The sequence below is a fragment of the Mobula birostris genome, chromosome 13, assembly GCF_030028105.1.
Source record: "Mobula birostris isolate sMobBir1 chromosome 13, sMobBir1.hap1, whole genome shotgun sequence".
NCBI lineage: Eukaryota > Metazoa > Chordata > Chondrichthyes > Myliobatiformes > Myliobatidae > Mobula > Mobula birostris.
The window spans coordinates 31413409-31438850 of record NC_092382.1 but is presented as its reverse complement, the minus strand read 5'-3'; the positions used below and the strand labels follow the sequence as shown (position 1 = coordinate 31438850).

The 25442-nt window shown below is 48.5% G+C and overlaps 1 long non-coding RNA gene, 1 other non-coding gene and 1 pseudogene across 3 annotated transcripts in view; 2 read left to right on the top strand and 1 right to left on the bottom strand.

Annotated features, from left to right (window-relative positions):
• LOC140208719 (uncharacterized) overlaps positions 1–1770 on the bottom strand; it is a 29507-nt gene extending 27737 nt beyond the window's left edge. The window contains exon 1 of one of the 2 annotated variants that reach the window (XR_011888886.1): positions 1700–1770. This is a non-coding gene — a long non-coding RNA (uncharacterized lncRNA). Of the gene's footprint in view, positions 1–1596 lie in introns of both variants that reach the window. The other variant, XR_011888885.1, reaches the window with a different exon arrangement.
• Positions 1771–2084: 314 nt separating this feature from the next.
• On the top strand, positions 2085–2160 carry LOC140208820 (U2 spliceosomal RNA; annotated as a pseudogene).
• A 3341-nt stretch (positions 2161–5501) lies between these two features.
• On the top strand, positions 5502–5694 carry LOC140208851 (U2 spliceosomal RNA). The gene has a single exon (XR_011888954.1). It is a non-coding gene; the product is annotated as a U2 spliceosomal RNA (small nuclear RNA).
• Positions 5695–25442: the final 19748 nt, after the last annotated feature.

The following is a 25442-nucleotide window of genomic DNA, read 5'->3' as shown; positions in this document are numbered from 1 at the left end:
CATAGTCAACCTTTATTGATCCTGGGGGAAATTGGTTTTCATTACAGTTGCACCATAAATAATAATAAAACCATAAATAGTTAAATAGTAATATGTAAATTATGCGAGGAAATAAGTCCAGGACCAGCCTATTGGTTCAGGGTGTCTGACCCTCCAGGGGAGGAGTTGTAAAGTTTGATGGCCACAGGCAGGAATGACTTCCTATGACGCTCTGTGTTGCATCTCGGTGGAATGAGTCTCTGGCTGAATGTACTCCTGTGCCCAACCAGTACATCATGTAGTGGATGGGAGACATTGTCCAAGATAGCATGCAACTTGGACAGCATCCTCTCTTCAGACACCACCGTCAGAGAGTCCAGTTCCATCCCCACAACATCACTGGCCTTACGAATGAGTTTGTTGATTCTGTTCACACAAAATAATCTGCAGATGCTGGGGTTGTTGATTCTGTCGGTGTCTGCTACCCTCAGCCTGCTGCCTCAGAACACAACAGCAAACATGATAGCACTGGCCACCATAGACCCGTAGAACATGCATCATAAAGACCTGTGGCTAGTACATTCTGCCCAGGAGATGTGCCCTGGCACTGAAGAGCAATCTCCCTGTTCAATCACAGCTACACTACCATTTAAAAGAAAATGATTAAAATAAATTTGAGAAACTTCAGCCTTGCAAACAGCCAAGCTTTAAAGTTCCCAAACCACAGCGGGAGAAAGGCAAAGAAGTCAGAATGTTACAGTGCTGGTTATTTAACATTCTGTAATCTACAACTTAGTATTCTTCTATCACACCAATAGTGTTGAACGAATAGAGTTCACTGCATAGGGTTATTGAAACGCTAATCTGTGGCTGGTCCTGCAAAAAAAAAATTGCTCCCCAGGGATGGACGAAAGGAACTGGGAGAATAATATAACGACGGAATGGCAATCTTTTGAAATAAAATAAGTGCTGGGAATACTTGCCACTTTAGTCAGCATTTTGCAGAGAAATAGAGCAAATGTGTCAGGTTAATGGCTCTTAGAACTGATGAAAGATCACTGCCATGATTAAGAATCACATCTGAATCATTAACTGCTTCTTTGTCTACAGAATGCTGCATTACCACCAAATCCTTTTCGGCATTTTATGCCTCTTTTCCCCAGATTTCCACCTTTTTTTTTCCCTCCTTGGAGACGTAGTAAGTGATACAAGCCATAGGTCGGAGAATGTTGTTAAATGCTGGATGGAGCTGGACAAACTTAGGCAAATACGGAATGTTCATAATTACTTCCGGTATTTGGCTGGTGGGATACGGCAGAAAGGCCTTCGGATGTCAGGAAAGTAGTATACCCACATTCTCCCGATTATCTCCGATTTGTTAATGGAACCAGTTCTGGTCAACAAGCTTTCTTTACCAATGAAGTCCAGCCGGACGGTTAGATTATTTTCTGTGGAAATAATCCATTGACTGCAATGCCGTTATTTGCCACATGCCAGCTCACACTTAAATATTGTCCGAGTTGCAACCCTACCCCCTCCCTTTCATCCGACTCTATCCCGTCCCTCTCCCCGACCAACTCAACTACCCATCGTCCCCCATCAAACGACCTCACTTACCCCATTTACAACCCTCTCCTTCTTCGCAATCCCCAGCCATCGCTTCCACCCGATGTTCCTAGCCACCCTCCTCCCGTTTCCGGAGGACCCCCTCCCCAATCACCTGCCCCGCCAGGCTCGCCAAACGACCCGGCCGCAACTTCGCTTCTCTCGCTGCAACGCCTTCCGTAAACGTCATCACGCTTGCAATGACATCAGACGCTAGAGGGCGGGCAAAACAGCTGAGGAGGAGGAGTTGCATACAAACCAGGGCCGCCTCTCTCATTTGGTTGGCGGAATATCCGCTATTTTACATGATCAGCTGTATTCCGAAAGAGATTTCGCGACAAGGGAGAAAAATACAACTTATGTCAAAGACTGAGCGAAATTACACCAAACCTACTTCAAAAGTTGAAGAGAGGTAGGATAAATCGGTGTCCTGTAGACAGTCGGTCCAACTTAATAGAGGGAAGACTAGCAAGATCCGAAAGGGTCCGGACATTTGTGGTATCGCTTCTCGGCCTTTTGGCTAAGATCAAGTGTAGTATCTGTTCCTGGGGATTCTGCTGCGGGGAGGCAACTTCTCAATCACCCAAGTGAAAGAGGTGGTTGCGGGGCGCCTCCTGGTAGCAGACGTCAAATACCGGGGCACTCCGCTCCGGCTGATCAACATGTACGCCTCCCCCGTGCGGAGCGAGCGGCTGGCCGTCTTCGAGCAGCTCCCACAGCTGCTGGTGACGACCCAGCCGGTCGTTCTGGCCGGAGACTTCAATTGCACCATTGATGCGGCTGGAGGACCCGGCAGTGCCGACGGCAGGCTAGACAGTACCTCTAGACTCCTGAGGGAAATGGTGAAGACAGCCAAGCTGCGCGACGCCTTTGGCACCCCCACAGGTGGAGCACAGCCGCAAGCCACCTGGACACGATCGGACGGCTCAGCCCGCTCCCGGATCGACTTCCTCTTCCTGTCTGAGTCCCTCACGGTCAGGTCCACCGACGTCACGCCGGTGTTCTTCTCTGACCACTGCCTTCTGAGAGCCACCTGTCACTTACGGGAGGACCAGAAGGCAGGCAGGGGGACGTGGAAGCTGAACGTAAAGCTGCTGACCCCAGAGAACATCGAGGAACTAGAGAGGGAGTACACAGGTTGGAGAACCTTGAAAGCCTTCTTTGATTCCCCGGTTCACTGGTGGGAAGCCACCAAGGAGAACATTAAGAGGTTCTTCATCCGCAAGGGTATTCAGAAGGCAAGGCAGGAGCAGAGGGAACTGCGTAAACTCCAGACAGAGTTGCAGCAACTTCTCCTTCTGCAGTCGAAGGGGGTGGATGTCAGGGAGGAACTGCGAGAGGTGAAGGGCCGGCAAGCCCAGCACCTCGCCGCTGAATCCTCCAAGATCATCTTCCGATCAAGGGTCCAAACCGTGGAGCAGGACGAGACGTGCTCACGCTTCTTCTTCCAAAAGGTGCACAGGGGGAGCTCTGTGATCCACAACCTTAAGGAAGAGGACGGCTCAGTCGCGTCCTCGCAGACCGACATACTGAGGATCTGCAAGTCCTTCTATGCCGGTCTGTACGAGGAAAAGGCCACAGAATCCACAGCCTCCCGCAACTTCCTGTCGTCTATCACGCAGGTCTTAGACGACGGCAAGCGGGAGAGTCTGGATCAGCCACTGACCCTGGACGAGCTGACAGGCTCCATCCGTTCCTTCGGGTCGGGTAAGACTCCCGGAAGCGACGGCTTACCGGCCGAGTTGTACTCGGCTCTGTGGAACTGGATGGGCCCAGACCTGCTGGAAGTGTACAACGCTATGCTTCTGGCCGGCAGTATGTCTGAGTCCATGAGGAAGGGCATCATCACCCTCATCTACAAGCAGAAGGGGGAAAGGGAGGACATTAGGAATTGGAGACCCATCTCTCTCCTGAATGTGGACTACAAGATCCTGTCCAAGGCTATCGCCAACAGGGTCAAGTCTGCTCTGGGACAGGTGATCCACCCGGACCAAACCTGTGCTGTACCGGGCAGGAAGATCTCAGACAGCCTCGCGCTGCTGAGGGACACCATCGCCTACGTGCAGGACAGGGGGGTGGACGCCTGCCTGGTCAGCTTGGACCAGGAGAAAGCCTTCGACAGGATATCGCACACGTACATGGCGGACGTGCTCTCCAAAATGGGATTTGGGGAGGGAATCCGGAATTGGATCAGACTGCTCTACACAGACATCCGTAGTGCAGTCCAGGTCAACGGGTGGGAAACAGACAGCTTCCCCATCAGGTCTGGAGTCAGGCAGGGCTGCCCCCTCTCCCCTGTCTTGTTTGTCTGCTGCATAGAACCCTTTGTGGAAGCCATCAGGAGGGATGAGGGCATAAGAGGGGTGACGCTGCCAGGCAGTGGAGGGACCCAAGTGAAAACCTCCCTGTACATGGACGACGTCACCGTCTTCTGCTCTGATCCGAGGTCAGTTCGCAGGTTGATTGGCACCTGCGAACAGTTCGAGCTAGCGTCGGGGGCCAGGGTCAACCGCACGAAGAGCGAAGCCATGCTCTTTGGCAACTGGCCCGACCGATCCAGCGTCCCCTTCACCATCAGGGCTGACCACGTGAAGGTGTTGGGGATCTGGTTCGGAGGGGCGGAGGCGTGCAACAAGAACTGGCAGGAGCGGACTGCCAAGGTGAAACAGAAACTGGGACTGTGGGGAGGGCGCTCCCTGTCGATAACGGGCAAGAACCTGGTCATCAGGTGTGAGGTGCTCTCAGGGCTGCTGTACTTGGCGCAGGTCTGGCCCGTCCCCCGCTCCTACAGCTCGGAAATCACCCGGGCTGTCTTCAGATTCGTCTGGGGATCCAAGATGGAGCGGGTGAGACGGACCGCCATGCACAAGTCCCTGGACAACGGGGGCAAGAACGTCCCCAATGTCGCCCTCACCCTGATGGCCAGCTTCGTATGTGGCTGCATCAGGTTGTGTGTAGAGCCCAGGTATGTGGGCACCAAGTACCACTATGTGCCCAGGTTCTACCTGTCGCCCTGGCTGCGAAGGATGGGTCTGGCCCCACTCCCGCGCAACGCCCCAGTCAGCTGGTCGTTGCCGGCATACCTATCCCACGTAGCAAAGTTCTTCCAGGAGAACGCCTTTGACCACAAGGCCATCAGGCAGTGGTCGGCACGAAGTGTCCTGCAGGCACTGCAGGAGAAGGACGTGATGGACACAGTGGGGTGGTTCCCTGAGCAGACTGTCCAGTTCATCTGGCAAAATGCCTCATCGCCAGATCTCACCAACAGGCACCAAGACCTCGCCTGGCTGGCAGTGAGAGGGGCCCTCCCAGTCAGAGCCCTCCTGTACGCCCGGAACGTCGTCTCCGCACCCCACTGCCCACGGGAGGACTGCAGTGAGGAGGAGTCTGTGACCCACCTCTTTGCACACTGCCAGTTCGCAAAGAGGGTGTGGAGGAGGATGGACGGGCTAGTGCCACGTTTCATCCCCAGCAGCTGCGTGACAGAGGACTCTCTGATCTACGGGCTGTTCCCGGGGACGCACACGGAGACCAACATCCGGTGCTGCTGGCAGATCATCAACTCGGTGAAAGACGCTCTTTGGTCAGCCCGAAACTTGATCATCTACCAGCACATGGAGATGTCCGTGGGAGAATGCTGCCGACTGGCACACTCTCGGCTGCAGGAGTACGTGCTGAGGGACGCACTGAAACTTGGTGCAGCCACCGCAAGGGCCCGGTGGGGAAGGACCACAGTATAGGTTTCTCCACCCGTGGGAGTGGGAGGGGTCGGTGGGCGAGGAGTATACCCCTCAACAATGAGATGCTAAGCTGAACTACTGGAGTGCCACGTGGGTGGCTATAAACACGGGTATTTTACTGAGTATAATGGAAACGTATGTAAAGGATGAAAAGTTATTGAATGGTTTATTGTATATATTTATTTTTGAATAAAGTATATTTTGAAATAAAAAAAAATCTGTTCTTATCAGTTTAATATCTGATACGTCCCTTATCTGGGGACCATATATTAAATTGATTTTTGGAACAGGGAGATGGAATAGGGGCTTGCTCCGTCCACTCCGCGCATCGACCCGGTATTGCAGTGCCTCCGGGAACGGTGCACCTCCCCTCGGGGAAACTAACAACAATTGAAAAATAGAATCCGGTTGTCTCCATGCTTCCTGTTTCTGCCTCGTACTTTTCGCAGGCTACATTTGTTTTTAATGAGGGGACACAGCAGCTCAAAGGCAACCATGGGAAAATGGCAACAGAAACAGCACGCACACAATTTACAGCAGTCGTGGATAAAGTCAGGTCGGCAGGAAAAAACACGCAGATGATTAATAACGAACGTGGGAATAAAGTACACACACACACATTCAAGGGAAAAGTCAATACGATGCCCGAGCCCCTTCACTGTACAGGCACGGCTCAATGCTATCAGGGACAATCACCAACCCTATTCAATGCACAGCTTACCAACAATTTCCTCCAGCGCTGTTCCACGGTTCTCAGCCTGGAATGAAGCAGAGTGGTCCCTCGGAAATGGCAAAGAGAGCGTCCAGCCCTTTTCATGCAGGAAGGCTGAAGTGCCCGGCCCAGGTAATTCACAGGAACGCTAACGGCTCGGTGCCGGCAGGGTTAAGCTGATTACAAGGCCGGTGGTTAGGTGTGCAGTGATGGGCGAGGAGGGGTCAATCCTTGATTGGCAGGGGGCGTCTTCTGACCAGGCGTGGGCAGTGCTGTCACGTGACAGTCAGCACAGTCCACCCCTCGGCAGCCTCGCCACTCGCCAGGCGTTACCGCAGTGAAAAGGAAAGGAATACATCTTACTCTATTTATAAGGTGAACGCTATATCTGACTATACAGAACTAAAGACAGACAGACGTGCTCTTAAAAATTTGGCAGACAACATAATATACACACAGCGATGATAAATAACGAGAATGAGTGCAATCACCCAGTTGCCCACCACCCCACCGCCACAAAGCTCCTTCCACAGGGTGCAGAGGTCAGGGTTGGGGATCCATGTCCATGTACAGCTGCCTGCGCGTAAAACGGGGAGGGCTTGTCTCCAGCCCTTGCCTCTGCCCCCACTGCATCTATTCAAGGAGAGTGATACCATCCCGCACGGTCCTCCCGTTAGCTGGTGTCATGAGGGGCAGGATCACTGACTATATCGGGGTGCGCGGTGGTGACCAGGTATCCTGCGACGGTACCGGTCACCCGGGTGTTTTATAAAAAATTACGGTCGCAGGCTCCCTGGTAGATGCCGTTGACCAGCGCCCACTCTCTAACAACCCGGGTGCCCTGACTGACCGTACCCCATTGCGGGCGCCAGTGTAGATCCCACTCCAGGAGGGTGGGGTATCGGACCCTCACAGCGGTCACCACCCGATCCCACAGGGTAGAGCCTACCCGGATCTTCGGCTGCGGCGCCCGTGGGGCGTTGTTGATCAGACAGGCTCCCCGGGGCGCTCGCCTCTTGATCAGAGAGGCTCATGTTGGGGCCCCCCTCATCCCACAGCCGGAGCAGCTCCGCGGCCAGGTGCTCGCAACGTGGGTCCAACTGCTCGGGCCAGTCCACCGGTTTACCGTGGTCCGCCAGGCCTCAAATCCCTCTCTCGTCGGTCCAGCCGGGAATACTACGCTCGGTGCCTGTACTGGCCATTTTGCCCCTGTTCCAGAACACTTTCCCCACGCAGCGCCAGTGAGGAAACAGATTCTGCAGGTCTCAAAGTCAAGGGCTCTGGGCTCACAGTCTGGGTAGTGAAGGATTTTATTTACAGAAGGCAAACGGGGGAAAATGGCAACGGAAGCAACACGCGCACAACTTACAGTAGTCGGATCAGCAATAAATCACATTAAATCGCGTGGGGACAAAGTATACAACCACCCTTGACTTTGTGCAGGCGCGGCTCTTCTGCTTAGGGACAATATCCACACTCCCAACCCTATTCAGAGCACAACTCACGGACAGCACGGTGGTCCCTCGGAGGTAGCACAAAAGAGAAAGGGTCACGCACACGTGGGCTGCTTTATAGGTCTGGAAGGTCCAGCCCAGGTGATTCACAGGGAAGCCAATGGCTCGGTGCCAGCAGGGTTAAACTGATTACAAAGGCCAATTACCCGAGGCCAAGTACAAGGCTAATTAACGAGGCCAATGGTGAGGTGTGCATTGATGGGCGAGGCGGGGTCAAACCTTGATTGGCAGGTGACCTGTTTCCGGCCAGGTAAATGGGCAGAGCCGTCACGTGACGGTCCCGACCCCCCCCCCCCCCCCCCGAGTCCAGATGCCAACTGCGTTTCATTGGCTTTGTATCTGGAGTCGGCACAATGACAAAGCTGCGTCCGGTCTGATCTAATCACTCAATTCAGACCCAAACAGGAAATGTGCAGGTTTCATTTAAATCTCTCCATGTGTATGAACACTAATTACTATTCACATTCCTCCAGCCTCACTGGACAGGAAACATCAAGTGAGAAACAGCAGGAGGTGGCCATTCAGCCCCTCTAACCACCAACAAGATGACGGCTGCTCTCCCATCTCAGCCACATGTTTCTGTCCGATCCTCATTTCCTCGATCCCTTCGGTCTCCACACATCTACCAGCCTCTGTTTTATGTGAGGACGATCACTGAGTCTTCACCGGCCTCTGTGGTGGGGATTTACAGACATTCACCACCCTCGGAGTGGAGACATTTCCCCTCATCTCAGTCCCGGACAGTCCACCCCCTTTTTCAGAGACTGGGATCCCTGGTTCAGCGGGTAATGATGTTGTGCATTTCAATGTGTTCACCTCTCAGTCCTCGATTCTATAAATGAAAGGGTTATCACATTTGATCTTTCTTCATATGATGACCCCACCACTCCAGGGATCAGTCTGGTGAATCTTCATTGCACTCTCCATAACAAATACTCTCTAACCTCTTTGTTAAGGAGTCACGCGATGCGCTGTTCCCATTGGTCCGAAGTGATGTCAATCATTTCTTCCAGCCAATAGCGGAGGTGGACCAACCGAGAGGGCGTTACCCCCGCTGACACCGTCTCCCGAACTTTCCGTCACGGCGGGACAACCGTCAAAGTAAATGTCCGCTTTCTGATTTATTTCCATTTCCCTCCGAGGGAAGTTGGGGCGTTTGTGAAGCGTCTCCTGCGGCCGGAGTCTGATGTGTCGCTGAGAGGTAGGAGGAGACCGCTCGGCCCGTCGGTTTGATGCCGGTTCCCCGGGGAGGGAGAGGATGAAGACGGGGAGAGAGGGGGCGGACAGGATGTTTGTCCCGGTGGGGACAGGAGGGGCTCATCTGTGGAAATGTCTGAGCCCACGGTGGTGGCGATTCACCACATTGGGGGGCAAACACCGGCAGACTGTTGCCCTGCAAGCGGGGCCGATGGTCCGGGCAAAGTGACAATTATTTGTGTTTTGTTGAGACTGTACCGGGAATATGGTGTAAAATCCCGCTCCCCACACTAACACGGGTCACACAGACCAAAGAACAAACTGCCGGAGGAACTCAGTGGGTCGGGCAGCATCTGTGGAGGGAAATGGACCGTCAACATTTCGGGCCGAGACCCTCCCTCTGGACTGAGAGTGGACGGGAAATAGTCCGAGAAAAGAGGTGAGGGGTGGGGATGGGGCAAGAGCTGGGGAGTGAGAGGTGGATCCAGGTGAGGGGGAGGTGGGAAGGTGGAAATAGTGACGGGGTGGGAGGTGAGTGTTTGGGGCAACACGGGGCTGCAGAAGATGGAAATTAATTCCATAGAGGATTAACAAAGAGGTTAGAGAGTATTTGTTATAGAGAGTGCAATGAAGATTCACCAGACTGATCCCTGGAGTGGTGGGGTCATCATATGAAGAAAGATCAAATGTGATAACCCTTTCATTTGGAGAATCGAGGACTGAGAGGTGAACACATTGAAATGCACAACATCATTACCGGCTGAACCAGGGATCCCAGTCTCTGAAAAAGGGGGTAGACTGTCCGGGACTGAGATGAGGGGAAATGTCTCCACTCCGAGGGTCGTGAATGTCTGTAAATCCCCACCACAGAGGCCGATGAAGACTCAGTGATCGTCCTCACATAAAACAGAGGCCAGCAGATGTGTGGAGACCGGAGGGATCGATGAAATGAGGATCGGGCAGAAACATGTGGCTGAGATGAGAGAGCTGCCACCATTCTGTTGATGGTTAGAGGGGCTGAATGGCCACCTCCTGCTGTTTCTCACTTGGTGTTTCAGTGTTCCTGTCCAGTGAGGCAGGAGGAATGTGAATAGAAATTAGAAACATAGAAAAACTACAGCAGAACATAGGCCCCTCAGCCACAATGCTGTGCTGAATATATCCTTACCTCAGAAATTACCTAGGGTTACCCATAGCCCCCTATTTTTCTAACTTCCATGTCCAGGAGTCTCTTGAAAGACCCTATCATATCCACCTCCACCACCGTCACTGGAAGCCCATTCCACACACTCATCACTCTCTGCGTAAAAAAACTTGCCCAGACATCTGCTCTGTACCTACACCCCAGTACCTTAAACCTGTGTCCTCTTGTGGCAAATATTTCAGCCCTGGGAAAAAGCCTCTGACTATCCACAAGATCAATGCCTCTCATCATCTTATACACCTCTATCAGGTCACCGCTCATCCTCCGTCACCCCAAGGAGAAAAGGCCATGTTCACTCAACCTATTCTCATAAGGCATGCTCCCCAATCCAGGCAACATCCTTGTAAATCTCTTCTGCACTCTTTCTATGGTTTCCACGTCCTTCCTGTAGTGATGCGAACAGAACTGAGCACCGTACTCCAAGTGGGGTTGACCAGGGTCCTATTTAGCTGTAACACTACCTCTCAGCTCCTAAACTCAATCCGAGGGTTGATTAAGGCCAATGCACCATACGCCTTCTTAACCACAGAGTCAACCTGTGTAGCAGCTTTGAGTGACTTATGGACTCGGACCACAAGATGCCTCTGATCCTCCACACTGCCAAGAGTCTTACCATTAATACTATATTCTGCCATCATATTTGACCTACCAAAGTGAACCACCTCACATTTGTCTGTGTTGAATTCCATCTTCTACTTCTCAGCCCAGTTTTGCATCCTATCAATGTCTGCTGTAACCTCTGACAGCCCTCCACACTATCCACAACACCTCCAACCTTTGTGTCATCAGCAAATTTACTAACCCATCTGTCCACTTCCTCATCCAGATCACTTATAAAAATCACGAAGAGTAGGGGTCCCAGAACAGATCCTTGAGGCACACCACTGGTCACCGACCTCCATGCAGAATATGACCTGTCTACAACCACTCTTTGCCTTCTGTGGGCAAGCCAGCTCTTGATCCACAAAGCAATCTCCCCTTGGATCCCAGGCCTCCTTACTTTCTCAATAAGCCTTGCATGGTGTACCTTATCAAATCCAACGTTCTTCTGATGTTAGCCTTAAACTAGACTGGTGTTTAATATTGTGGATCTGTCAAAGATAAATCAGTTCTGTTTCAAATCTCATGTCACAGATACTTACTGTCTCTACCACACTCACTCTGTACACTAGAGAGGCCACTCAATCCGTCTGGTCCCTGCCCATGTTTCTGTTCCATATCAGTATTTTACAGTCTAGCCCTGTTGTTCACTTCACCTCTCACTCTCCCCATGATGACAGGTTGCAACTCGTCACTACTCTACAGGAGAAGAGATTTCCCTTGAATTTCATAGAATCAGATATCTAGAGCAGATTACAGGCCCCTCGGCTCACAATGTTGTGCCAATCATGTAACCTACTCCAGAAACTGCCTGGAATTTCCCGACCGCATTGCCCTCTATTTTCCTAAGCTCCATATACCTGTCTATTGGTAATCATTTTCCAATGTCTATAGATTCAGGATCAGTTCCTGTGGATTGGAGGGTAGCTAATGTTATCCCACTTTTGAAGAAAGGAGGGAGAGAGAAAACAGGCAATTATAGACCAGTTAGTCTGACAACAGTGGTGGGGAAGATGCTGGAATCAAGTATAAAAGATGTAATAGCAGCACATTTGGATAGCAGCGGCAGGATAGGTCCCAGTCAGCATGGATTTACGATGGGGAAATCATGCTTGACTAATCTTCTGGAATTTTTTGAGAACATAACTATGAAAATGGATATGGGAAAGCCAGTGGATGTAGTGTACCTGGACTTTCAGAAAGCCTTTGATAAAGTCCCACATAGGAGGTTAGTGTGCAAAATTAGAGCAAATGGTATTGAGGGTAGGGTACTGACATGGATAGAAAATTGTTTGGTAGACAAGAAACAAACAGTAGGGATTAATGGCAGAATGGCAGGCGATGACCAGTGGGGTACCGCAGGGTTCAGTGCTGGGACCACAGCTGTTTACAATATATATTAATGATTTGGATGAAGGGATTAAAAGTAACATCACCAAGTTTTCTGATGACACAAAGCTGGGTGGCAGTCTGAAATGTGAGCAGGACGTTATGAGAATGCAGGGTGACTTGGACAGGTTGGGTGAGTGGGCGGATGCATGGCGGGTGCAGTTTAATGTGAATAAATGTGAGGTTATCCACTTTGGTGGAAAGAACAGGAAGGCAGATTACTATCTAAATGGCGTCAAGTTAGGAAAAGGGGAAGTACAAGATCTAGGTGTTCTTGTACATCAGTCACTGAAAGCAAGCATGCAGGTACAGCAGGCAGTGAAGCAAGCTAATGGCATGCTGGCCTTCATAACAAGAGGAATTGAGTATAAGAGCAAAGAGGTCCTTCTGCAGTTGTACAGGGCCCTGGTGAGACCACACCTGGAGTACTGTGTGCAATTTTGGTCTCCAAATTTGAGGAAGGACATTCATGCTATTGAGGGAGTGCAGCGTAGGTTCACAAGATTAATTCCCGGGATGGCAGGACTGTCATATGTTGAAAGATTGGAGCGATTGGGCTTGTATACTCTGGAATTTAAAGGGATGAGAGGGGATCTTATTGAAACATAAGATTATTAAGGGATTGGACACGCTGGAGGCAGGAAGCATGTTCCCGCTGATGGGTGAGTCCAGAACCAGAGGCCACAGTTTAAGAATAAGGGGTAGGCCATTTAGAACGGAGTTGAGGAAAAACATTTTTACCCAGAGAGTGGTGGATATATGGAATGCTCTGCCCCAGAAGGCTGTGGAGGCCAAGTCTCTGGATGCTCTCAAGAAAGAGATGGATAGAGTTCTTAAAGATAGTGGAATCAAAGGTTATGGTGAGAAGGCAGGAACTGGATACTGATTGTGGATGATCAGCCATGATCACAGTGAATGGTGGCTCTGACTCAAAGGGCTGAATGGCCTACTCCTGCACCTATTGTCGATTGTCTAAGAGTGTCTTAAAAGACCCTATTGTATCCACGTCTACCAATGTCTCTGGCTGTGCATTCCACACACCCACCACTCTTTGACATCTCCTGTGTGCCTGCTTCCAAGCACCTTAAAACTATGCCCCTCGTGTTAGGCATTTCAGCCCTGGGAAAAAGCCTCTGGCTATCCACACGACCAATATCTCTCATCATCTTATACACCTGCATGAATTCCCTGCATGATTTTCTCCAGGCTGAATAAGACGATGAGCTCCCTGTGTATTTGAAGTTCTTCAGTGCTGTGAAATAATTTAGCTAAACTCCGTCTTCGCTGCTCTTTTCAATGTTTTTGGTCACTTTCACTAATTTCAAAGGACTGTGCCTCAGACAGCTGGGTTGTTGCAATGCGCCTCTGAAGTCTGACAGCAGACTAGCAAATGAATCTTCAATGGAGCACATTCAGAAACCAATGAGATGCCGGCCTGAGTCAGGGCTTTGAGGCTCCAGAGAGAGGTGGGGTCTAGAGTTTATGGGGAGGAGGAGGAATCTGACCAGCAGGATGTGCCTACAAATGAAAGATCAGAAATATTTGGAAACTTATTGATTGAAAAAAAAAGTTGGTTAATTTCTGCAAAATACTGGAATAAATCAGTAGATCAGGCAACGAATGTGGAGAGGAATAAATAGACAACGTTTCTGCCGAGCCCCTTCAGCATGCCGACGCTGTGTACTCCTCTGCTTAGTTGCTGCCTGAACTGCAAAGTTCCTCCAGCATCTTGGGTGTGAGTGCGTCTCTGTATTTCCAGCAACTGCAGAATCTCTTGTATTTTATATCTATATTGTAAGAGGGTTGTACTTTGGCATTAGATACACGTTGATATTGAGTATATTGTTTATGGGAGCCGCTTTCTGCGTTAGAACAGTTGCTGACTTTTCCATACACACAAAAGAAAATTAGGTATGGACATGGAACCTGTGCTTGCAGGAACTTTTAATGGCGCCGGGATTACCCATAAATTCCTGCGTTAATCATTTCGCCTTCGCCGTCGCCGAAGCACCGATCGAATGCGCAGGCGTGAGGGTGCTGACGTTGCCGAATATCACGCATGCGCACAGTACACGGTGGGCCTGAGAAGACCTGCAGCAGGTAGGAGCGAGTCTCCGGGTGTCAGGGAGATTGTTGGGGTGGGGATTCAACACCGACTGAGGGATAATTGTTGTGACTTCCGGGACAGTCCTGCTCTCTTCCCTCTCTCTCAGCCCCACCATCCGTACACGGGCCCCGGGGAGCTTCCGGCTGATGAGGGAATGGGAACCGATGGGTCTCTCAGACAGAGCTGAGCTCCAGCTGTCTAAATGCAAGGATCGGGAACTCGGAGAAAGGGAACAAAATCTTTTACATCAGCTGTTGTGAAAATCACCTTTGTTCTGCCTCCAATCACTAAAAAGAGAAAATCTGCAGAGAGGACACAGTTTTAAGGTGCTTGGAAGCAGGTACGAAGGAGATGTCAGGGGTGTTGTGTTCTTTATACGTACCGTGGGTTACTAATAACAAACCATATTCTGCAGAACTGAACTTGTATTTAACAGCAGCAAAACCATGTCTTACACTGTCATGCTTCTCGATCATTCTTCATTTCTGCGCATGCTGGGAACTCTGTCCAGTCACGTCCTGACACGTGACATCACCACAAGGGGTAAGTTTTTTACACAGAGTGGTGAGTGCGTGGAATGGGCTGCCGGCGACTGTGATGAAGCCGGATACATTATGGTCTTTTAAGAGGCTCCTAGAAAAATACAGGGCTATGGGGAACTCTAGGGAATTTCTAAAGTAAGTAATGTTCAGCACAGCATTGTGGGCCGAAGGGCCTGTATTGCGCTGTATAAATGGGGAAGTCACTTACCCATGACCTCTGGTTGTCGTCCCACTCAACATCAGTGGAAAAAGCTGCTTGCATTTACCCTATCTATACCCTCATATGTTTGCTTACTTCCAACAAAGCCTTTTTTAGCTGGATAAGATGATGAGGGGCATTGATGGTGTGGATAGCCAGAGGCTTTTCCCAGGGCTGAAATAGCTAACGTGAGAGATGTAGTTTTAAGCCGCTTGGAAATAGGTACCAAGGGGATGTCAGGGGTAAGTTTTTTTACACAGAGAGTGGTGGGTGTGTGGAATGCACTGCCAGCAGTGGTGGTCGAGGCAGATACAATAGGGTCTTTTAACAGCCTCTTAGATAGGTACATGGAGCTTAGAAACATAGAGGTCCATGTGCTAGGGAAATTCTAGGCAGTTTCTAGAGTAAATTTCATGGTTGGCACAACATTGTGGGCTGAATGGCCTGGAATATGCTGTAGATTTCCATGTTCTATGTTGAACAGCGAAATAACTTTGGCTATCCTACAATCCTCTGATAACTCTCCCTTCACTAAGGATGAATTAATTATCTCTGCTGGGGCCCGACGATTTCTGCACTTGCCTCCCATGGGGACTGAGGGAGCACCTTGTCATGCCCCGGAGATTTATCCACCCTCTTCTTTAATCTGTGCGGGTCCATGATTTTAATGCCGCTTTTCCACACTCTCATTGACACTGTGTCCATCTGAGTAAATAGGGATGAAAAGAATATTTAAGATCTCCCCCGTTTGCTTTGGTTCCACACATGGATTGCCATTCCGGTCTTCCAGAGGACCAACTTTGTGCCTTGCAATCCTTTTGCTTTTAATCTATCTCCAGAATCCCTGAGGATTATCCTTCATCTTTTCTGTGAGGGCAATCTCATGCCTTCATTTAGCCGTCCTGATTTATTTCTTATGTGTTCTCTTGCATTTCTTCTAATCCACAAGAACCTACCTGCCCATCCCTGTTCTGCAACTCCATTTTGTGCTTCACCAGGGTCTCGATATCTCTTGAAAACCAAGGTTCCATACAGTTTCTATCCTCACCTTTTATTCTGAGAAGCACATACCCGCTTTGTACTTTCAAAATTTCGCTTTGAAGGCCTCAATTTACCAAGCACGCCTTTGCCATAAAGCAGCCTGTCCCAGGCCACAGTTGCCAGACCCTAGTGTCATAATTCCGGGGGTTGATCCATGCCCTGAACACATCCGCCTTTCCTACACTGCTCCTTGTATTGAAATATACAGGGCTCAGCATATTCACTGCACCATGCTCAACGTCTTTCATTCCTGACTTTGTCTGAGGTCTGAACAACAAATGTTGCCGCAAACCCTGCACTATCTGTTCTGTTATTCAGGCTCCCATTCCCCCTGCAACTTTAGTTTAAACCCCCCCCCCCCAACCCCACCCCACACCATGCAGTTCTATCACCCCTTTGGCTTTCATCTCCCAGATCAATAAAAAGGAGGTGCATACCAGGTACAGGCAGATCGGAACAAATGGGTAATTATGAAATACAGGGAATTCAAGTGAACACTTATGAAAGACAAAGAAGGCATGAGGTTGCCCCAGCAGACAAGGTCAAGGAGAATCCTCATGGATTCTGCAGATATGTTGAGTGTGAAAAGATTGCAAGGGAAAAAATTAATCCTCTGCAAGATCAGAATGGTAATCCATATGAGGAGACAAAATAGATGTGGGAGATATTTTTTGCTCAGGAGATGAACGCAGAGTCTATAGAAGAGAGGCAAAGCAGCATCAAATTCCTAGACCCTGTACAGATTACAGAGGTGGAATATGAGAGGTGGATCAAGAAGGTTCAGTCACTCAGCATTCCAGATGAGATAGTAAATTGGATGAGACACTGTCTTTGGGAGAAGCCGCTGTGTGGTAGCAGATGGTTGCCTCTCTGACTGGAGGCCTGTGACTAGTGGTGTGCCACAGGGATCAGTGCTGGATCTGTTGTTGTTTGTCATCTATATCAGTAATTTGGATGATAGTGTGGTTAACTGGATCAGCAAATTTGTAGCTGACAGCAAGATTGGTGGTGTAGTGAACAATGAGGAAGACTATCATGGCTGCTGTGCGATCTGGACCAACTGGGAAAATGGTTTGAGAAATGGAAAATGGAATTTAATGCAGACAAGTGTGAGGTGTTGCACTTTGGTATGACCTACCAAGGGAGTTCTTTCACCGTGACTGGTAGAGCACTGAGGAGTGTTGTAGAAGAAAGGGATCTGGGAATACAAGTCTTTAATTCACTGATATTGGGGGAGTCCAGAACCAGAGGCCACAATTTGAGAATAAGGGGTAGGTCATTTCGAATGGAGTTGAGGGAAAACTTTTTCACCCAGAGAGTTGTGAATCTGTGGAATGCTCTGCCTCAGAAGGCAGTGGAGGAAAATTCTCTGAATGCTTTTAAGAAGGAGTTGGAGAGATCTCTTAATGATAGCAGAGTCAAGGGATATGGGGAGAAGGCAGGAACCGGGTACTGATTGTGGATGAACAGCCATGATCACAGTAAATGGCAGTACCAGCTCGAAGGGCCAAATGGCCTACTCCTGCACCTATTGTCTATTGAAAATGGTGTCATAGATGTGATGGAAAGAAGGATTTTGGCCCATTGGCCTTCATGAACCAAAGTACTGACAACAATAGATAGACATTATATTGACTTGTGGAAGACATTGGTGAGGTCTAATTTGGAGTATTGTGTGCAGTTTTGGTCACCTACCTACATGAAGGTTGTAAAAGAGGTTGAAAGAGTTCAGAGAAAATTCACAAGGATGTTGCCAGGTCTGGAGGACTTCGGTTATTAGGAAAGATTGAACAAGTCCGGACTTTATTCCTTGGAACATAAAAGATTGAGGGGAGATTTGATGGAGGTATACCACTATTATGAGGGGTATAGATAGGGTAAATGCAAGCTGGCTTTTACCACTGAGATGGGGTGGGACGACAATCAGAGGCCATGGGTTAAGGGTAGAAGGTGAAACGTTAAGGGGAACATGAGGGGAAACTTCTTCACACAGATGGTCATCCGGGTGTGGAATGAGCAGCCAGCACAAGTGGTGCATGCGAGCTCAATTTCAACATTTAAGAGGTTTGTATAGGTACCTGGATGGTAGGGGTATGGGAGTGGGCAGATTAAATAGTTCAGCACAAACCAGATGGTCCAAAGGGCCTGTTTCTGTATTGTAATTTTCGATGACTGTGACAAGAACCTGAAATAATACAAAAATTCCCTGTAAGTTCTTTTAACAGCTGTGCAGACCAACCATTCATCTCAGCAGGAATTTTGTATATGGTGTTAAATCTGTGGCACTTTAAAGTTAATAATGCATAAAAGAAAATCCCAGATGCATGACAAGAAAGACAATTTGCCTGATACTGTTTCAGTGACTGTGGGCCCAGGCACCCATGCTGCTCAGCAGGAACAGGGAATAATACAAATGGAGAGAGGCAAACTGAGCCAGGTCACAGATTGGAGATGGCAGAAATGCCCCATTCTTATAGAGACAGGAAGAGCATCAAGGAATTGATGGCCATTCCAGATACCAGCACTGTGCCCAGTCAGAAGATGATTTCTCTCTCCAACTTGGGTTGAACCTCATTGCAACCAGATCAAACCTTGAGAACTCAAGTAATCTCATCTGAAATTTGGTCCTAACCCAATGATGGATTTTGTAAATCTTTTTACAGGTTAAAAACGAGATGGAATTTAGCTCCTAGGATCTCAAACCCGGTACGCCAGTTTTGCTGTCTCTGTCCAGATGTTTGAGAAGTGGAGCAAGGATTTCAATCAACCATCCTTCCAGCTCAGACTGTGGGGAGGGATTCACTTGGTCATCTGACTGACTAGCATGCCCGTCATTTTGCACAGGGGAAAGGCCGTTCACCTGCTCAGACAGTGGGAGTGGATTCACTCGGTTATCTCAATTGAAGGTACATCAGCAAGTTCACACTGGACAAGGCCATTCATCTGATCTGTGTGTGAGAAGGGATTCAGTCGGTCATCCCACCTGTGGACACACCAGGCAATTCACACTGGGCAGAGGCTGGTCATCTGCTGAACTTGTGGGGAAGGATTCACTCGGTCATCTGACCTAATGGCTCACCAGCGAGTTCACACCGGGGAGAAGCCATTCACCTGCTCAGTCTGTGGGAAGAGATTCACTGAGTCATCCAACCTACAGAGTCATCAGTGGGTTCACACTGGGGAGAAGCCGTTCACCTGCTCAGTCTGTGGGAAGAGATTCACTAATTCATCCACCCTACAGAGTCATCAGCGAGTTCACACTGGCGAGAAGCCATTCACCTGCTCAGTCTGTGGGAAGAGATTCACTGATAAATCCACCCTACAGAAACATCAGCGAGTTCACACTGGGGAGAAGCCGTTCACATGCTCAGAATGTGGGAAGAGATTCACTGAGTCATCCAGCCTACAGAGACATCAGCGAGTCCACACTGGGGAGAAGCCGTTCACCTGCTCAGTCTGTGGGAAGAGATTCACTAATTCATCCAGCCTACAGAATCATCAGCGAATTCACACTGGGGAGAAGCCGTTCACCTGCTCAGAATGTGGGAAGGGATTCACTCAGTCATCCAACCTGCAGAGTCATCAGCGAGTTCACACTGGGGAGAAGCCGTTCACCTGCTCAGTCTGTAGGAAGGGATTCACTAATTCATCCAGCCTACAGATTCATCAGCGAGTTCACACTGGGGAGAAGCCATTCACCTGCTCAGAATGTGGGAAGAGATTCACTCAGTCATCCAGCCTACAGAGTCATCAGCGAGTTCACACTGGGGAGAAGCCGTTCACCTGCTTAGAATGTGGGAAAGGGTTCAGTCAGTCATCCAAACTGCTGGCACACCAGTCAGTTCACAGTGGGGAGTGGCCGTTCACCTGCTCAGACTGTGGGAAGGGATTCACTTGCTCATCTAAGCTAATGGCTCACCAGCGAGTTCACACTGGAGAGATGCTGTTCACCTGCTCAGTCTCTGAGAAGAGATTCACTGAGTCATCCAACCTAGTGGCACATCAGCGAGGTCACACTGGGGAGAAGCCGTTCACCTGCTCAGTCTGTGGGAAGAGATTCACTCAGTCATCCACCCTACAGAGTCATCAGCGAGTTCACACTGGGGAGAAGCCGTTCACCTGCTCGGTCTGTGGGAAGAGATTCACTCAGTCATCCAACCTACAGATTCATCAGCGAGTTCACACTGGGGAGAAGCCATTCACCAGCTCAGAATGTGAGAAAGGATTCACTCAGTCATCCAACCTACTGGCACATCAGCGAGTTCACACTGGGGAGAAGCTGTGCACCTGCTCAGTCTGTGGGAAGAGATTCGCTGATCAATCCAGCCTACAGAGACATCAGCGAGTCCACACTGGGGAGAAGCCATTCACCTGCTCAGTCTGTGGGAAGAGATTCACTGAGTCATCCAACCTACACAGTCATCAGCGAGTTCACACTGGGGAGAAGCCATTCACCTGCTCAGTCTGTGGGAAGAGATTCACTAATTCATCCACCCTACAGAGACATCAGCGAGTTCACACTGGCGAAAAGCCCTTCACCTGCTCAGTCTGTGGGAAGAGATTCGCTGATCAATCCACCCTGCAGAAACATCAGCGAGTTCACACTGGGGAGAAGCCGTTCACCTGCTCAGTCTGTGGGAAGAGATTCGCTGATCAATCCAGCCTACAGAGACATCAGCGAGTCCACACTGGGGAGAAGCCATTCACCTGCTCAGTCTGTGGGAAGAGATTCACTCGGTTATCCAAACTACAGGGTCATCAGCGAGTTCACACTGGGGAGAAGCCGTTCACCTGCTCAGAATGTGGGAAGGGTTTCACTCAGTCATCCAACCTACAGAGTCATCAGCGAGTTCACACTGGGGAGAAGCCGTTCACCTGCTCAGAATGTGGGAAGGGATTCACTCAGTTATCCAGCCTACAGAGTCATCAGCGAGTTCACACTGGGGAGAAGCCGTTCACCTGCTCAGTCTGTGGGAAGAGATTCACTAATTCATCCAGCCGACAGAATCATCAGCGAGTTCACACTGGGGAGAAGCCATTCACCTGCTCAGAATGTGGGAAGAGATTCACTCAGTCATCCAGCCTACAGAGTCATCAGCGAGTTCACACTGGGGAGAAGCCTTTCACCTGCTTAGAATGTGGGAAAGGATTCAGTCAGTCATCCAGACTGCTGGCACACCAGTCAGTTCACAGTGGGGAGTGGCCATTCACCTGCTCAGACTGTGGGAAGGGATTCACTTGCTCGTCTAAGCTAATGGCTCACCAGCGAGTTCACACTGGAGAGATGCTGTTCACCTGCTCAGTCTCTGAGAAGAGATTCACTGAGTCATCCAACCTAGTGGCACACCAGCAAGGTCACACTGGGGAGAAGCCGTTCACCTGCTCAGTCTGTGGGAAGAGATTCACTCAGTCATCCACCCTACAGAGTCATCAGCGAGTTCACACTGGGGAGAAGCCATTCACCTGCTTAGCCTGTGGGAAAAGATTCACTCAGTCATCCACCCTACAGAAACATCAGCGAGTTCACACTGGCGAGAAGCCGTTTACCTGCTCAGTCTGTGGGAAAAGATTCACTCAGTCATCCAACCTACACAGTCATCAGCGAGTTCACACTGGGGAGAAGCCGTTCACCTGCTCAGAATGTGGGAAAGGATTCACTCAGTCATCCCTCCTACTGGCACACCAGTCAGTTCACAATGGGGAACGGCGATTGTGATGAATCCCTAGATTTCGTTTGCTGTGGACTGTCATCTTGAGAGAGAGAGAGAGAGAGATTAAGAATGGAAATCAGTCTGACTTGCATCTTGTTCACATCACTCACAGCTTGTTTAGTTTTAACGGAGGACACAGACACTCAGAGTCAGACAGAGATGAAGGAGGAAAAATGGAAGGTTCAAAACAAGGGAACTACTGGCCAAGGGTCACTGTTTCGAACTTTCCTATGCCCCCAAGGGTGGGTTAATTATCGATTCAGCATACGTTGAATGTGTGGTTGTCATCTCGTTTGATCCATAGGAGTGGATCTATTTTGGGGTATCCTGTGAAGACCACTTATGTGTTAACCCTTGCCTGGGTGTGGTGTGGAAATTCACTTGAAGACGATACCCCTTGTGACAAGTACCTTCTGGTGATAATTTGTATGTGGATTTGGAACAACGACGGATAAAATCTACAGCGACTGTTGCCTCGTTTTACCACCATGGATGCTGTGGAATTCAACGTTATTGACTTCTCTCCACACTTACCCTGGATTACAAATACCTCTCTCTCCTCAACTATTCTATGGTTGAACTGGACTTTCATAGTTTACCATCTCAAGACTCCAAACCTTGTTTCCCCTGAGCTCAATAGTTTGGGAGTTATATTTACCCACATATATACATATAACACTGTTAACTTTTGTTTATCTTGCTTAAGTTACTATATTGTTAGTAGGTACTAATAAAGATAGTGGATTTAACATCAAAAACAGACTCTAGGTGTAGTCTATTGCAACTGACTCATTTCTAAAGTGTTACAGGGTCAAAATTTGGGCCTGCATCCGATATAGGAAAAGATTTGGAGGCATATTGATCAGTTATCGGTTTCATTGTAGAAATCCCTTTTGATTTATTTGTGTATGGAAAATCAGCAGCAATGGATGTTGATAGATGTCTGGAAGCGCCAACCTCTGAGGCGTTAGAGGACACCAGAAGGATTGAGTTGTTGAGTATTGCTAAAAGGTTAAAACTTGTGAAGGTGAAATCGACAATGAGGAGGTCACAGATGCAGAGGAAAATAGCTGAGTATTATGTATCTGAGGGTGTGTTTAAAATGCAGGAGTTGGAGGTGTTTCCTGAAAGTAAACCTAGTGAGCTAGAGCTCCCGCACAAGTTAGAAAAAATAAAGATAGAGGCTGTGGAAAGGCAGAGGCAGGTTGAGACTAAAGACGCAGAAAAACAGAGAGGAAGCAGAAAGACAGAGGCTGTTCGAGCTGGAAAAGATAGAGAGATTGCAGCAAAGGGGTCTAGCGTTAGACTCTGGTGATAAGTTTGAGGCCAGTTGGGAAGTTAAATTGGTGCCTCCATTTGACGAGGCAGAGGTTGATAAATACTTTCAGCATTTTGAGAAGTTTGCTCAGGGTTTAAAATGGCCAAAAGAGGGTTGGCCTATTCTCTTACAAAGTGTAATTAAGGGGAATGCTCAGCAAGCCTATTCTGCTTTGACAGTTGATGAAGCAGCTGATTATGACATAGTGAAACAGGCTGTGCTCAAAGCTTATGAGTTGGTCCTAGAAGCATACAGGCAAAAGTTTAGAAATTTGAGGAAATCTGTGAACCGGACTTATATGCAATTTGCTTATGAGAAGTTTGTGTGTTTTGACCGCTGGTGCACATATAAAAATGTAAATGATGATTTTAACAGCTTGAAAGAGTTGGTTTTAATTGACGAATTCAAAATGTGCGTCCCTGATGACATAAAGATGTAATTAAATGAAAAGGATGCTGCCACTTTGCAGGAGTCTGCTAGATTAGCAGATAAGTTTGCTTTAACTCATAAGGTTAAGTTCACCCAGAATAAGAGCTTCCAAAAGAGTAGCAGGGATAACCAGGGTAAACCAGAAATTAAAGCTGGGACTAGTGACGAGACTAAGGATGAAGGGAAGCAGTTGAAGGAGAAATATTCCGGTCTTCCTTGTTACTATTGTAAGAAAGCTGGTCATATGATGGCTAATTGTTCTGTCCTGAAGAAGGAAAAGGAGACAGTCCCACATGCCTGTGATCAGTATGTTGAAGCACCTATAAACCCACAGGGTTCTGAACATTCTGCTGAGGCTCAGTTAAGGACTGAGAGGTCTGACTGAGTTAAGTAGGGATTCCATCATTTTATGTCAGATGGGTTTGTATTAGTAACGGAAGGGTCAACCCCGGTACCAGTGAAAATTCTTCGAGATACTGGGGCTTCTCAGTCACTTATATCAGACAGCGTTCTAAAGTTTGGTGATGAGACTAACATAGGTGAGGTAAATCTTATTAAAGGCATTGGGGGCAGCATTGTTTCCGTGCCATTGCGCAAGGTCACTTTACAGTCAGGGTTGGTTTTGGGACCTGTTAGGATCGGATTATGCTCCAGTTTACCAGTGGAAGATGTTACTTTGCTGTCAGGGAATGACCTGGCAGATGGTAAAGTTGTTTCTGCAGTGCCGTTGACAACTAAGCCAACCACTGATGACCCACAGATGGATTTTAACATTTGTCACAGTAACTCAAAGTATGGCTAAAAAGTCTGCCAATGCAGATGGTTCTGTGCAGCATGATTCTGATACCCCTGATAGCCAAAATCAGGTTGACCAGGATTCAGGTTATGATGACTTGTCAGTGACCTTTCAGCCTTCATTGTTTCAACAGGATTCAGGTAGTAAGTCTGATGAGAAAGATTTATCCCTGTCTAGGAAGGAGTTTATAGCAGAACAGAACCGAGACCCTGAGATTGAAGCTTTATAAGAAACATTTCTCTCAGATGATGAGATTAAGAAAATGTCAGTAGGGTATTATCTCAAGGATGGAGTGTTAATGAGGAAGTGGAGGCCACCTGCTATACCTGCGAGTGAGGAATGGACAATTATTCACCAAGTTGTAGTTCCTAAATTTTATTGGACTGAAATTTTAACTTTGGCCCACAGTATGCCCTTAGGTGGCCATTTTGGAGAGAATAAAACTGTAAACAGGATTATGAGAGAATTTTTCTGGCCTAATTTGAGGAAAGATGTTGTGACCTTTTGCAGATCCTGTCACACTTGTCAAGTTGTGGGTAAACCTAATCAGGTCACCCCAGTGACCCCACTCCGGCCTATACCTGCATTCGAAGAACCCTGTTCCAAATTTATAGTGGATTGTGTTGGCCCATTCCCAAAGACTAATCAGTATTTACTAACTATTATGTGTACTGCATCCAGATTCCCAGAGGCAATACCTCTCAGAAATATTAAAGCTAAAACTGTGACGAAGGCTGTTAACAAGTTTTTTACTTTATTTGGTTTGCATGAAGAAATCCAGTCTGATCAAGGAAGTAATTTTACATCTGGATTATTCCAGCAGGTAGTTTATGAACTGGGAGCTAAACAAATTACATCGTCTGCGTACCATCCAGAATTACAAGGGGCTTTAGAAAGATTTCATTCTACCGTCAAAACAATGATTAAGACATACTGTGTTGAAAATGGAAAAAAATGGGATGAAGGAATACATTTGCTTTTGTTCACCGTAAAGGCTGATTTATACTTGTGCATTCGGGATACGCCGTATCCTACACCGTAGGCCTGATTTAATTTTTGTGTAGCCCTACGCCGTAGCGAGCATGCGTAGTTGTGTCTGCATCGCTCTGCACTTCACCACCAAAACGCAAGTTGGCGGTGGGGTTTCTCTGACTTTGTTGAGTTTCATCATGAGAGACATGGACGAGTAAATGCATTTCAAATATTTTTGGATGTCGGCAGGTAGATTTGACGATTTGGTTCATTGTCTCCAACCATTTATTTTGCATCAGTGTACAGACATGGTGGAGAAAAGCAACTGGAAATGCAATGCTACCAAGCGAACCAATCACAGTTGTTGCGGTCTGCATCGCCGCGACG